This window comes from Lissotriton helveticus, chromosome 3_1, assembly GCF_964261635.1.
Source record: "Lissotriton helveticus chromosome 3_1, aLisHel1.1, whole genome shotgun sequence".
Taxonomy (NCBI): domain Eukaryota; kingdom Metazoa; phylum Chordata; class Amphibia; order Caudata; family Salamandridae; genus Lissotriton; species Lissotriton helveticus.
Window position 1 is genome coordinate 1,262,712,971 of NC_136061.1, and position 13,536 is coordinate 1,262,726,506.

The 13,536-nt window shown below is 43.5% G+C and overlaps 1 long non-coding RNA gene across 1 annotated transcript in view; it reads left to right on the forward strand.

Annotated features, from left to right (window-relative positions):
- LOC144823416 (uncharacterized) overlaps positions 1–4,754 on the forward strand; it is a 386,557-nt gene extending 381,803 nt beyond the window's left edge. Inside the window, exon 6 of the long non-coding RNA XR_013608784.1 lies at positions 4,601–4,754. This is a non-coding gene — a long non-coding RNA (uncharacterized LOC144823416). The remainder of the gene's footprint in view (positions 1–4,600) is intronic.
- Positions 4,755–13,536: the final 8,782 nt, after the last annotated feature.

Consider the following 13,536-nt stretch of genomic DNA (forward strand, 5'->3'; position numbering starts at 1 on the left):
TATAACTAAATAACCTCAAAATCAGTGTAAGGTTAATAATGTTTATCACCAGATAATGTAGAAAATAAGAGCTCAGCATGTACAGATGCACAAGGCAAACAATGCATTAATCACAGAGAGAGAACATTTATCAATGCAAACAGTGTCAAACGCATATCAAAATGAATAAATGCAAATGAAGGAGTGGATAGGTGAAGAGACAATAGTTTCAGAGACAAAATACATTTGCAAATTATTATTATGCAAAGTAAGGAATATTTAACTAATACTAACCTAAGGAAATATTAGAAATACCACCCCCTGGCCACGGAGATAGCAGGGGTCTCTGAGACAAATTCAGGGAACAAAGATTAAACAGGATACTGGATACAAGAACAGGGAACAGGTAGGCCTCTTAACAGAAAACCGACAGACAGCGACGATCAACCTCTAGCAAAGCTTTCACCGAACCGTGCTAACCACACCCCCTGAGGCACCTCAATTATACCCTAAAACCTACATGTCCAACCCACGTTTGTTGAAACATTTACAGAAACTCAGTCTCTCATTGGCTGATTTGGGGGGTGTTCTATCACACCACCATAGTCACGTTCATAATTTTTATAGCATTCTTTGTTCAACACATTTCACATTACGTTAACCATGTTTTATGAATACACATTTCCTCTAGTAAGTAACATGTTGCAAGTCTCTACACTTTCATTGTTCATCTCTGCCAATTCTGCGGAAGATGTTTGTACATTTCCTCTCGTTCTCATGGCCATGCTTCCGTTACTTGGCAGACATACAATGTTCCTTGAAGGTTATCAGCCTTTGCCTTCTCTATTCTGTCTCAGAGCTCGATTTTCGGCTTTATTTATTCTATTTTATTTTGCTAACCCACTACTGGCATGCAGAAATGTAGGCCCATACTTGTTTCACTACAATGAACAGAACACAGACATTATTAATTTCACGAAATGTACTTCTCACTGTTTACCACCCACCATTGCACTATCCCACGTTATATATTCCTAGCAAGAGCATTATTGAGCAAAAGCAGCGTTATTTTTATTTCATTGAAAAAGCAAAAAGTAAATGCAGCCTAGTCTGGCATGCAGTAGTCTTCGCATTAGTACACGCATGTGCAAAGCATTTCCCTGTGTTTTCGTGTTTGTGCACATTAATTTCACATCACACTGTTAGTAAATGTTACTGAGGAGCTAATCCGAGTAGGTATTATTTTCTCAAAACCCTGCTCCATCACTGGGGATTGATGCCTTGTTAAGTCATTGGCTGAAAGGGTGTCCCTAAACATTTCTGTTGATTCCACTCATTCCAAGCACAATTCAGAGCGAACAGGAGAAAGTGTTGATGGTCCTTGCCTTTTTATTATGGAGATCTCGGTTCCCTCTCCTTCAATTGACGATAATTAACATGTTATGGATGATTCCAGTTTTCCATCCTCCTTTTTGTTCCCTGATTCTACCAATAGCCACTACTCAGCAGTTCAAACCATCGGTGTGGAAGTTCAAAGGTAAGGGTTTTTCAACATCAGCTTGTCTTCACCCGTATCAATGTCAATGAAGGTGTCAAAAGGTGTACAATCATCATTAGTATGCATTCAGTACTTGGTGCCAAGCTAATAACTTCTCCCCTATAATTTGATTGCAGGAAGACATTTTTACCGTTTTTTGGGTATTGGAAATAAAGTGTCTGTAGCTATTTGGGGAATTTATCCACAATTAAGTCTTTGATTTCCAGAATGTTTAAAGGTTTTGAGTTATTGGGGCCCTCTGTTAGATATCCTTGCCCTCCGTAGGATCACTCCTTGGATTTGAGGGCTTTTTAGGAACTACCCTTTTAACCCTCAGAGTCTGTCTGTTTTTTCTTGATCATGAAGGGATGCTTTTTGGTAGCAATTACCACACTAAGGCCCATAGACAAACGTGGTGCATCGCTTTGCAGATTACCTTACCTGAGGGTATTTGAAGACTGCCTCATTTTGAAATTGAACCCTGCCTTTTTCTAAAAGCTAACTCTCCTATTCACAGCGAACAACAAATTGTTTTCCCAGTGATTCAGTCCTCTTCTCATAGTAGTAAAATTGCTAGGTACACCTTTTGGATGCGGTAAGGGTTCTGAAATGTATTTGGGAAGACTGGCAGAACACAGACAGTCCTACTTCTTGTTTTTCAATTTTGATTCTGCAAAGAAATATTTTAAGTCATCAAAACCTATCTTAGATCAGTGGATTGAATTGGTGATAATTAATGCCTAAATATTGATGAAGGAACACTGCTTGGTATATCCTCACCATAGTTAGGAATGGGATGAGATAGGATAGAAGGCGGTAATCTTTATATTACTTCCTGATAATTCTCATTACTCTGTTTTACTCCTTCCTCATCCCATTTCTTTAGTTCCCATCCCCTGTCCTGTTTTAGCCTTCATTATGGTTTTTTTGTTAGGCTCAAAAGGAAACAGGAAGTGGAGAAGTTTAGTTTGGCTACTGTTTCATATCTATTCCTCTAAAGACTTGTTGGGGGGCGGCTGCTGGGCAACTTGTTTGGGGGGTCGGCAAACTCCTGCCACCCGCATGCCACGCCACTGAGGACCACCCTTCTTCAGGTCGCTAAGGAGTGTCTTACAAAGTTGAGATGATTGTAAGAGAGGAAAATTGAACCGAGCTCTCTAGTATGTCTAGTTCCAGGTGCCCAGGTGAATAGATGGAAGAAGAACTGAATCCGACTGGTAAAACAGCGTATTCAAGCACTTTACACAAAACAATCCGTCATTTAAGGATAGCAGAGTACACATTGTGTTTCTCACAATCTATCACTTATACATGAAAAATACAAACATCTATTGAAATGTATCAGAAAAGAACGAAGATTCGAAAAGGGATTGTTAAGTGATGAGATGGAAAACTGTTGCATATGAAAATATTATTTCAATCTGGTTAAATTCCACCTTCCCCATTAGCAGCACTTTCTGCTGTTACACTGATTGAATACTTTGAGCCAATTCAGATATGCTTTGTGGGGCAGATCCAACAGAAAGTAAAATTGTGACTTCAACCATGATGGTACAATTCGTGATAGGTAGAAGGCATTTAGTAACCACCATCCTTAATATTAGGAGAAGTCGAAGGCCTGCCATGTTCAGCAAACATAGCAATAGCATGTTAACAAATCATACCCATGTTCCAAAATACTTTTCACTTCATTAACCTCATAATCGGCTGATGGGAGACTGCTTTCACTAAGGGGTCTCACTCAGCCTTATGTAGCTTTCTTCCTCGGATGAGTCAAAATGTCGTTTCTACGGCATCGATCTAACACAATAAGGAAGAACAAGTGTAAACCACCTCAACCACAATCTCACACATTAACCACCAGATGCCACAAGTGGTTAAAAGGTGAGCATTCAAGAAAAACAATGAGAAGTAGAAGGAGGGGAACCGTGTAAACCATCACAATGAACATCTCACTCTTTGTGATCACCCATAACGAATTGGATTAATTTTGTCATGGTCATGAGGAATGAGAGTTGAATGCATCGTCCGCCTCTTGTGGGCGTAAGGTTAGCCGTGATACAATGCTGACGGTATCAGATATACGCATCTCAGGAGAGGGAACATTCCATCCTCAAAATGGCAGTGTCCTCGATTAACCCATTTTTTTCTCTTACTTAATATAACATAAATACTGAAATTGCAGATCATTAAATGATGGTCTTTATGTGAGCAGAATCATACTTTTAAAAAAAATTAATAGGCACTCCTACCATGAACCTCTAAGTGGAAATGAAAATACACCTCTGTAGAAAGTTAGGTGCATCAAAATAAGTAGTTTGAATGTTTTTGTAGTGTCCTCCCACAGATGCATAGCCCACATTTAGTGTAATTTTCCTCCGCCTTCCCTCTTACTTACCACTCCTTTCATATCTGTGTTTCTAAATGATACTTCTTTTTTTAATGAGGCAACCTATTTTCGCTCTTTTATCTGATCTATTGTTTTCGCCACAGTTGGTTTGTAAAATGCATTTGTTGAGGATTGAGTCCTTTGGCTTCATAAAAAAAAAAAAGTTTGACAGCTTGGTAACATGATCACTCGAATTCGGATTTTGAGAAAACGTGTCCCTTTCTTTTCTCTGTATAGTCCATTATAACCAAGAATTGTTGCTTCTTCTAGTAAGAACTGACTGTTTTTGACAAAGAGTGTTGTAGGTAAAAGGCCAGTTAATTACATACGTGAAACATTTTAAGACTAAATGAGGATAGATCATATTTCAGCCACACCATCCCTGAATGTCGCATAGTGCCAAGAGACCTCTGGGCATTCATTGCGCTTAATAAGACTAATCATTCATTCATACATTCATAAGATGACGAGCGCAGTATATTTGACTTCCTGGCTTAAAGTTAAAACAAGCACTGGCAAAGCCAATATGCATGGCATTAATGTGCCATAGCCAGTAAACACAGGTATTCACAAATGCTGTTTACATGTGTTACATGCTCAAATGTTGGTTATCACATTTTAAAATCTATCCTGTTGACGTTGGCAAGGCTGAGACTTCGCACCCCCAAATAAGCCTCTTTATGTGTGAATTACAGGTATATGTGTGAGGTGCTGAACCCAATGTAGCCTACTGCCATGAAGACTTCAGTATCTATCTGGGGTCCCACCAAAACTGTGGAAGGACCAAATAGGCCGGACTCAAGAAGAAGAATTTTGGGGAACACACAGATATCAACATTTCCTTACTACCAAAGCGCCACAATAAACAATTATGACTCTTGGATTTAAATTATGCATAGTAAAGTTGTCTTTTATTAAAGATATAACATGATTACAAAGCTCATAGATTAGCCGACACGTTTTGTCATAGTTTACTTTTTTAAGGTTTGTTTCATGTTATACGGTGTGTTTTTCGGAGCCATGAAGTAGGTTAGTCTAAAGCAAGTGAGAGTCTGGTGTAGTCCATGCCTCTAAAGCCTGGGTAACTAATTGTATTTGTTCCTCCCAGAGGGTATATAAAATTAGTGGGAGAACAAGAGTGAGAAATTCCATTTTTTTGTCATTCAATCCAAACGGGTGGGTAGTAGGTGTCTCAGAAATTCACAGCAAATTATGTGGTGCCAAGAGGAACGTAGCATTTATATATAGCACTGCATAGTACCACTGTTATCGAGTATGGCAGCGCATGTGGTACATGAATGAGGTGCTCGCATTGCATAGCGGAATGCATTGACTCATGAATGACAAGAGGGATTTCCTGCTTTTTTTTCCTCTTGTATTCATAGCTGAGACATGGATTTTGTGGTCTTCATCTGCCATGTTGGAATCGAATCGGTAATTTCGTGTACCCGTCCTTGCTCAAGCAAGATAGTTTCTATGTCCTCCGGTGATGGCAGGTATGAGTGGGTGGTGGTGGGCGCCGTCCACTTCCCAGCACCTTGAACCTATCAACCTTTTGGGAATGAAACCTCAAGGGCAATAAAAGGTAAAGTCCTCACACAGGGCTTTGCTTGTACTTTGTAAGAGATCATCTTCTGTGGCTCTCCACACCCACTGCTCAAACATAATGGAGTTTTGTTATGGAAGAACAAAAGACAGGACCTGGCTCCTGCACTTCTAAAGAACCAACCGTCTCCATCCATCCCATAGAAGAGTTACCATGATACCAGAGGTGTTTTGAGGCACAGTGGGCCACTGGTCAGGGCCCCCAACCCCCAAAGGGGCCGTGGGAAAGTAAACGTTCTCTCCAACTCACTTCTTTGTGTTTCTCAGGATGTTGGGGAATGCTCAAAAACCATGCAGGAGACCTTCCTGCACAGCAATCTTTTTGCTGGCATTCCATTGTCTGTGCCCCATTCTTAGCCTGTGCACCTGGTGTCACTCTAATGGCTTCCACCCGAGCAAGTGTTGATTTCAGGACATAATACGTCATGCAGAGAACCTCCATTTTTGAGCACCTTCCGAGCTGCCCAGCGTGGTGACTTCATACGTGCTCACCAGACTCCTTGTTTTAACAATCCAAAAAGAGATTCTCCCTCTACCTGGTGTGGTTCAGTTTGATAACAGAATATTAAACGGGGGAGACTTCTGCCTCTGGAACTCACCCCCACTACCGCATCACCACGATGGAGATCTGAGATCCGTGCACTCCATGAGTGCACATCAGTACTGGGTGCCTTTGGATTACAGCCTGAGTCCCCCGTAGAAGTAATCTTCAGCCAGAACTTGCAAATGCTAGTCATCCAATGAGCTCACCCATTCCATCTGTAACTTGGGCAACCTCTGCTGTCCATCACGAATGCAAAGTGCTTATAAGAGGCCTTCTGGCACAATCAGTGCTGTAGAAAACAACAGAAACAAATTCTCCCCCTCCCCACCCCCCACAATACATGCGCTTTTGCAAAGACTCAGGACTTGGTTTGTGTGCTCATTATGCACCCCATGACCTAGTTTTCTGCTGGTTCATGGCTGTGGCAGAAAACATACATTGCTTCACCTTATTTGTACTTTGCCTTCTATACATGTTGCACAACTGCATAGATGCGGAGTTACACAACTTTTTCTCTTGATGGCTAAAATGGTTCCACTACGTTTTACTTCCTTTTTGACAGGTAAATAAATGTTTGTAGATAAAGAAATCAAAACAAAGCAATCCAGTATATATTCTTCTGTAAGTAGCTCTGGGCATCCATCTTGTCTATCCTCTTTCTTGGCCCCGCCCTTACCCTCCTAGTCCAAAATGGCCCTTCAAGCCATTCTCAAATCTGACCATTAAGAATTAGTCACCTTGACCCCATTCCTACTACATATGCTGCAGTTTACCACAGGCGTAATTGGCACCCTTTTAACAATATTTTCTGTGTCAGATAACAAGATGCTTACAAGTTCTTCTGTCTCAGTCAGGAGAATTCGGGATGAATGTTCCCTAATATTGTGGGTACTAGAAAAAACATTCATCTGAAGCTGTTGCAGGAACAAGGAATACATGTGCCACTTATCTGGGGGCTGAAATGTGTTTCATGGAGGACTCCTTTCTGTTGGCCCTATTTTTTTTACTCTGATCTGGTCTTGCAAGGCTAGATGTCCTCAGTTGACGCTTTGATGTTTTAGGTGCTAGTTTTTAGTAAAAACATTGAAAATTCATGACAACAGCTCTACTGGTTGGATTTTTTTTTTGGTGTAAAATAATTTATTTGAATTCACTCAATTTTCTCTAAATTGATGTGGGATCTTATTGTGTTATGTTTTCACTTTATTGCTGTCTGTGTGCTGCATAAATACTAAACACATTGCCTCTAATTTATGCCGGGCTGCTTTTTGTCCCAAGCTACCCAGGGTTAAGCACAAGTTCATTTAGTGACTTTTGTGGTTCACCCTGCAAGGGATTTTGGCTGTTGCTTGAATACAGGTCATCTCCATTCAACCAACAAACCAATTTCTCACAAGTAGCAGTAAACATCTGTTCAGCCCAGATGCCTCAAGAGGTGAACTGTGCTTTAGAAATACATCTACTATGTGATGGGTCTTGATTTACAGTTAACAGGTCTCCCAGGGATCCAGTACATAATCTCTGGGAGACAATTAGGTGAGAATCGGGGTGAAACTAGACCAAACGTCGAACGCAGAGGGGCCCTTCTGTTAGTACAGGGCGGCACTCAAAGATCTTCATACAAATCACTGTTAATATTTTAATTGTCAGACACACCAGGAGGACCAGATTAACTTCTTACCCACCAGAACACCAGTTGGAGTGGGAAACCAGCATTTAAACCAACAGACCTGACGTATGGGCCACCATCTTCAACTCATCCCTCCCCGTCTCCAAAACCACCTTCACTGATCACAACCGCAAACTAACTATCGCCCCCCTGAACCATCAATCTCTGACCGGAGACATCTCCATCACCATCTATGAGAATGGCACCATTCTAATCCAGGCGAAAGACGAGAACCTCGAGTTCTTCGACTCTCTCTTCCCCACACTTAAGATGGCTACCACCCACTACCCACACAAAACAACCCCCTCCACACCGATTGGCTCCTCACTAACTCTCAATCTACAAAACATGTTGATAAACGTGGCTCAAATCCACCCGAGTGACTTACCGCACTCACCTATAGAGACCCAGTAATAAGTCTGCCGGACAGTGGAGAAGAATAAACAAACAATTTTATTAGGCCACAAACTCCCATATGAGAGGGCCCTGTTCGACCTCACCCCTAAGAGTGCGCCGAGAAGGACTGACTCATATCATCATGGTGATACATTATAATACGAAAAGGCAGAATAAAACACGCCCACAATGGAAAAGTACTGGACCCCTGAGAGGGCAGACAATGGTCTCATACAAGAGGCATCTGCACCTGCAATAGCAACATTTGTTATCACCTCCCAAGGACGCGGAGCCAGGCCGCAGCATCTCCAGCACATGAGAACGGCCTGATAAGGGGTTTCGCTAATAGTTTCAGTCACAGTGAGCCGAGAAACAAAACTGCTGACATGTGGAATATTCCTATTCCTACGGGAGGGGAATGAGCAAGTGCAACTCGCACAGAAAAGGAAATGCTTCAAAATGGTGGCACACAGGCTAAGCTAAGAATAACTGTAATAATGTCACACGCATAAATGAGTAACTAATATTAGAATATAAACGAAAATGCATAAATGAAAATATCAGTTGTTCGACACACTCTGCTAACTTATAAGCATAATATGTGAAGTGGGCGGGGCATGGAGAACTGAAACCTATCAGACCCTCCTTTTAGCAAGTGTGGCTAACATAAGTGATACCTTTATTAACCAAAAGGAGGATCTTTACATCAAATCTAAGGCCAGGATAGCATGCTAATCAAGAACATCATCATCTATAAGCATCAACCAACGGGGGTCATAAAGTTCAATATCATTAGAAACAGTATATTGTCTCGTCTGTCGTTTAGAAACCCGTATGTTACTGGCACACATAGAGCAGCAGGGAGGAAGGCAATATACACAAAGGCAACAAGTCAAAAGTACACCAACTATCCCCACTATACCCATCAATACTTTCCAACCCCAGGAAGAGAAAATACCCCAGAACCATGTCTGTAATGACCAGGTGCCCGTGTCCTGATGGAGTTCAGCCGCTAACCTATGGAGTTTCTGTACAGCCAAATTAACCTTCGGGCGGAGTCAGGGATATACACACAGCAAGAGGTCCCGATGACGCGACAAGCTCCACCCCTATCTGCAAGGATGACGTCAAGCACCATCCTGTTCTGGATCGTAAATAATCTCATAGCCTGCATCTCGAGGGACATATTGGCTGCAATATCAGCCTCTGTAGTCACTACCTTCTCCATTACTCTCGACAGACGCCTAATGGCTCTGCTGTTAAATATAGGACCCCAGAATGGTAATAAACCCTTCGAGAAATCTGTGAATTGTTGCCCAGAAGTGTCAGTCTGATCGACATCTTCAACTTGAAGGTCCCTCCTTTTGCGCTGTCCTTGCATGATGGCAAACCTCCGATGAGTTTTATGATAATCTGAAGGTGCCACATAAACAGGTGGGAGTAAGTATGCTAAGTAACATGTTCCACCCCAACCCTCAGGCAACCACAAATACCCATTATCTCCACATACAAAATAGATATTCGGGGGAGTAACTAGTGAAGGACTAAGGGTCAGGCGAATCGAGGCAGTCACATTGCAAAGGCTGTCACCCACTTTAATCGGACCTCTACCCTGAATACAAAAGTAAGGTGAAGGACCAAGTGTCGCTAAGGGTACCAGAGAAGGGCCACTACTGTTTTCTGCAGGAGGGCGCCTATATGCTAGAGAAGAGTTCAACTGTAAGAAACTCTCCCGCACTTTGTCAGTGTCGTTAGGCGTCACAAACCGTTCCACCTTCTTCGAACAAGTTTCAAGGAATGTTTGGTCAAAACGTCCGTCAGTAAATAACCGTCCAAGGGATGAAGGGGGCAGAGGGCGTACTCGCATCGTTAGTGTCGACCCAGCACCGGGGAGTCAGAGAATCAGGCTGCTTAAAGAACTTCACCATACCAATCAGTGTATACCAGCCCACACAGCTATTCACAGGGGTCAATTGAAGTGCCAGTAACCTGTCCTTCTTATATGCAGCAGAAGGAAGCAACCCACAGACCCAGCAATCTGTCACATTATACACAGCATGAGCATGATGTAAAGTTTTAATGAAAACATTATCACGATACCCCTTCCTCATGCATTGTTCCCCATAATCAACAGTAATCATATTATGCTCTGGCAAGGGAGAGGGAGTAGGAATCAGTTTGTGGACAGGGTAAGCTTCATCCAGGAAGAACAGTATGCCAAGTATTATCAGAAATATAATAATGAACACCACAATAAGCACTATTTTTCCTTTTCGAGGCAAGGCATGCCAAGGGGAATCTGGTTCTGGTCTGCGAGGAGCAGCAAAAGGCTGTTCCTCCTCGGGGATAGGACGGCCAAAGGGATACATTTCACCTAATGAACGTGCCAAGGGATATCCTAAAAGTTCCAGACACTAAGGGGCACTTCTAAAAAGTTCCAGACACTCCAAAACCGGCCGGAGGGGTTCTTCACCCTTCAAAAAGGGCTCTTCTCCCTATGTCCGTTAAAGCCTCACAGGTAGGCTTTCAGTCTCGCAAACCCTAATCCCTCGATGGAGTCGAACAACTGCAGCAACTCAGGAGCACTGAACCTGGGCCCACACACACAACTCTAGCGTCCCGTTCAACAGTGTCTCAGTAGTATACCAGGGCTCTTTTAGCAGTCCATCCCTATTACTAGGCTAACCTGTTAAATACAGTCCACTTCTGATCCCTACCTCAGCCCTTCTTCCGGTACTCAGTTCTTTGGCCTCTCTTTCCGGGGCCGCAGGTTATAACAAGTGCTCCCTCACACTTCAGGATCTGTGAACAGAATTGGGGAATCACTTTCAAAAGAGGTTGTTTCCGGTGCCTGTGCACTGTGACCAGAAGAAGCCTCGCTACTTGTACTCAGGGCTGGCCTCCGTTCGTTCTCATTTTGTTCCTCCTCGGTCAGTAAGGCATCCGAGAAAGGAATATATCGAGGAACTGTTTCGGTCTCGTGATCTGCAACACCACCTCTTACCCATGCATCATAAGGTAGTGGAAGGGGGACCTTTTTCACGTGAGAGGCATGGGTCCACGCCTTCCGACCCTCCACTCGAAGTGCGGTGCGGGTGGTGAGGAGCACCAACTTGGGCTCCGACCACCTAGGCTCCAAACAGGACTTCCGCTGATACCGCTTGACGAGGACCCAGTCCCCTGGGTTGATGTTGTGGCCAGGCCCCTCAGGCAACGGCTTCAGGGTGTCTGCTACCTGCTGATGAATAGAACAAAGATCTTTAGTCAAAGCATACAGGTAATCTATCAACAAAGGGTATTCTATCTCTGAGAAACATTTAGGTCTAGGAACTCCCCACACATTGGCGGGCTTACCAAATATAACTTCGTGAGGAGAAACACCTGTCTTGGAATTCACTGTTACTCTCGTGGAAAGTAAAGCAAGGGGAAGTGCATCTGGCCAGCGCAGCCCTGTACTCTCCTGTATCTTGGCCATTTTGAGTTTCAATGTACCATTAAATCTTTCAACCAAACCCACAGCCTGTGGATGTTGGGCTGCATGGAATTTTTGAGAGATTTGTAATCCCTTACAGATCTGTTTCATCAGTTCAGCATTGAAGGACGTGCCGTTGTCGCTCCAGATCACCCTAGGCAAGCCATACCTACTGAAATACTCCTTGATCAACATCTTAGCTGTCGATATGGCTGTACAGTCCTTTGTTGGGAAAGCCTCCACCCACCTACTAAATGAGCATACCACCACAAGGACATACTTAAGGTTGCTCACCCTTTCCATTTCAATGTAGTCCATCTGTATCACTTCAAAGGGGTAGGATGGGGCTGCAAAATTACCTACAGGGACGGGTGTTCCCTTCCCAGGATTATGTCTTAAGCAAACCATGCACTGCTGTACCAAATGTGTCGCCACCCTGGAAATGTTCTAATTACTCCACACCGGATCTAATAATTTGCATATTCCCTTAGAGCTTATATGAGCTGGTCCATGAGCCATCATCACTACTGGGAGGACATATGCATTCGGGAGCAACCATCGCCTTTTGTCTGATACATCCGTCCAACACTCATCCGAGTCCAACTGCCCCCTCCATCCTTCCATTGTTTCAACTCCTCCTCAGTCGCTTTCTCTTGTATGTTCCGCACACTCTGTACAGTGTCTGCAAACATGTTAACGTCCGGTATCCACCTAGCTGGTCCTGCCACAAACATTCGTGGGAGTTTTGTCCTAGCAGTTTCTTTAGCTGTTTGGTCTGCAAATGCATTTCCTCGCCCTACATCATCCACCACTGCTTTGTGTGCACTACACTTAATCACAACTAATCGTTTGGGAAGTGTCAGAGCTGTCAACAGTCGTAATATCAATGGGCCATTTTGAATTTTCTGTCCTTGTGATGTCACGTCCAATCCTTCAGTCAATTCACACGCTCGCGTCAATGCTATTATTTCTGCAGCTTGAGCTGAGTTGTACGGGACTCTAGAAGTTTCCACTACTGTTTTTAAAGTCGTGACTGCGTATGCTGCCGTTGTGGTACCATCTGGTAATTTAAAGCAGGACCCATCAACATACAGCTCTCCATCAGGATCATCAAGAGGCTTATCCGTCAAATCTACTCTCCCCTTTGTTTCCTCCTCTGTCCGAAACAAGCAATCATGGACCTCACCGTCTTTGTCATCTGAAGGGAGGGGTAATAGCGTGGCTGGGTTCAGAGTGGCACATCTTTTTATCGTTACATGTGGTGCAAATAATGTCATCTCGTAACCAGTTAGACGAGCACTAGTTAAATGCTGCGTCTGTGTCCTGTTTAGTAAAATATCCACAGCATGCGGTACCATTACTGTAAGGGCTGAACCCAGTACGAGCCCTGCCGATTGTCTTATTGAAACCGCAGCAGCCGCTGTAGCCCTTAGACAGCTCGGCAATGCTCTTGCCACGTTGTCAAACATAGCAGAGAAGTAAGCACAAGGTCTTTGCTTCCCACCAAAACATTGAGTTAGGACAGACAGCGCGCAACCTTCCGCCTCGTGCACGTAAAGTACAAAAGGCTTCTGGTAATCAGGTGTTCCCAAAACAGGTGCAGAACATAAAGCAGTTTTTAGTAGCTCAAACGCTTCCTGACATGCTGGAGTCCAAGGTAGGGGTTCGCGCACTTCTTTGGTAGTCAGATACAGAAGGGGTTTTGTTAGTAAAGCGTAATTAGGTATCCACTGGCGACAGTACGATGTTATGCCCAAAAATGCGCGCACCTCTCGCTGCGTGTTAGGTACAGCCATGTTAGTTATCGCCTTGATGCGCCCCCCCGTCAGCCTCCTCCCCTCCTTCGATAGGAGATGACCGAGGTAGGTAACCTCCTGTCGGCAGTATTGGAATTTAGGGAGGGACACCTTATGTCCTTTGTGAGCCAAATGGTGTAACAGTTTGA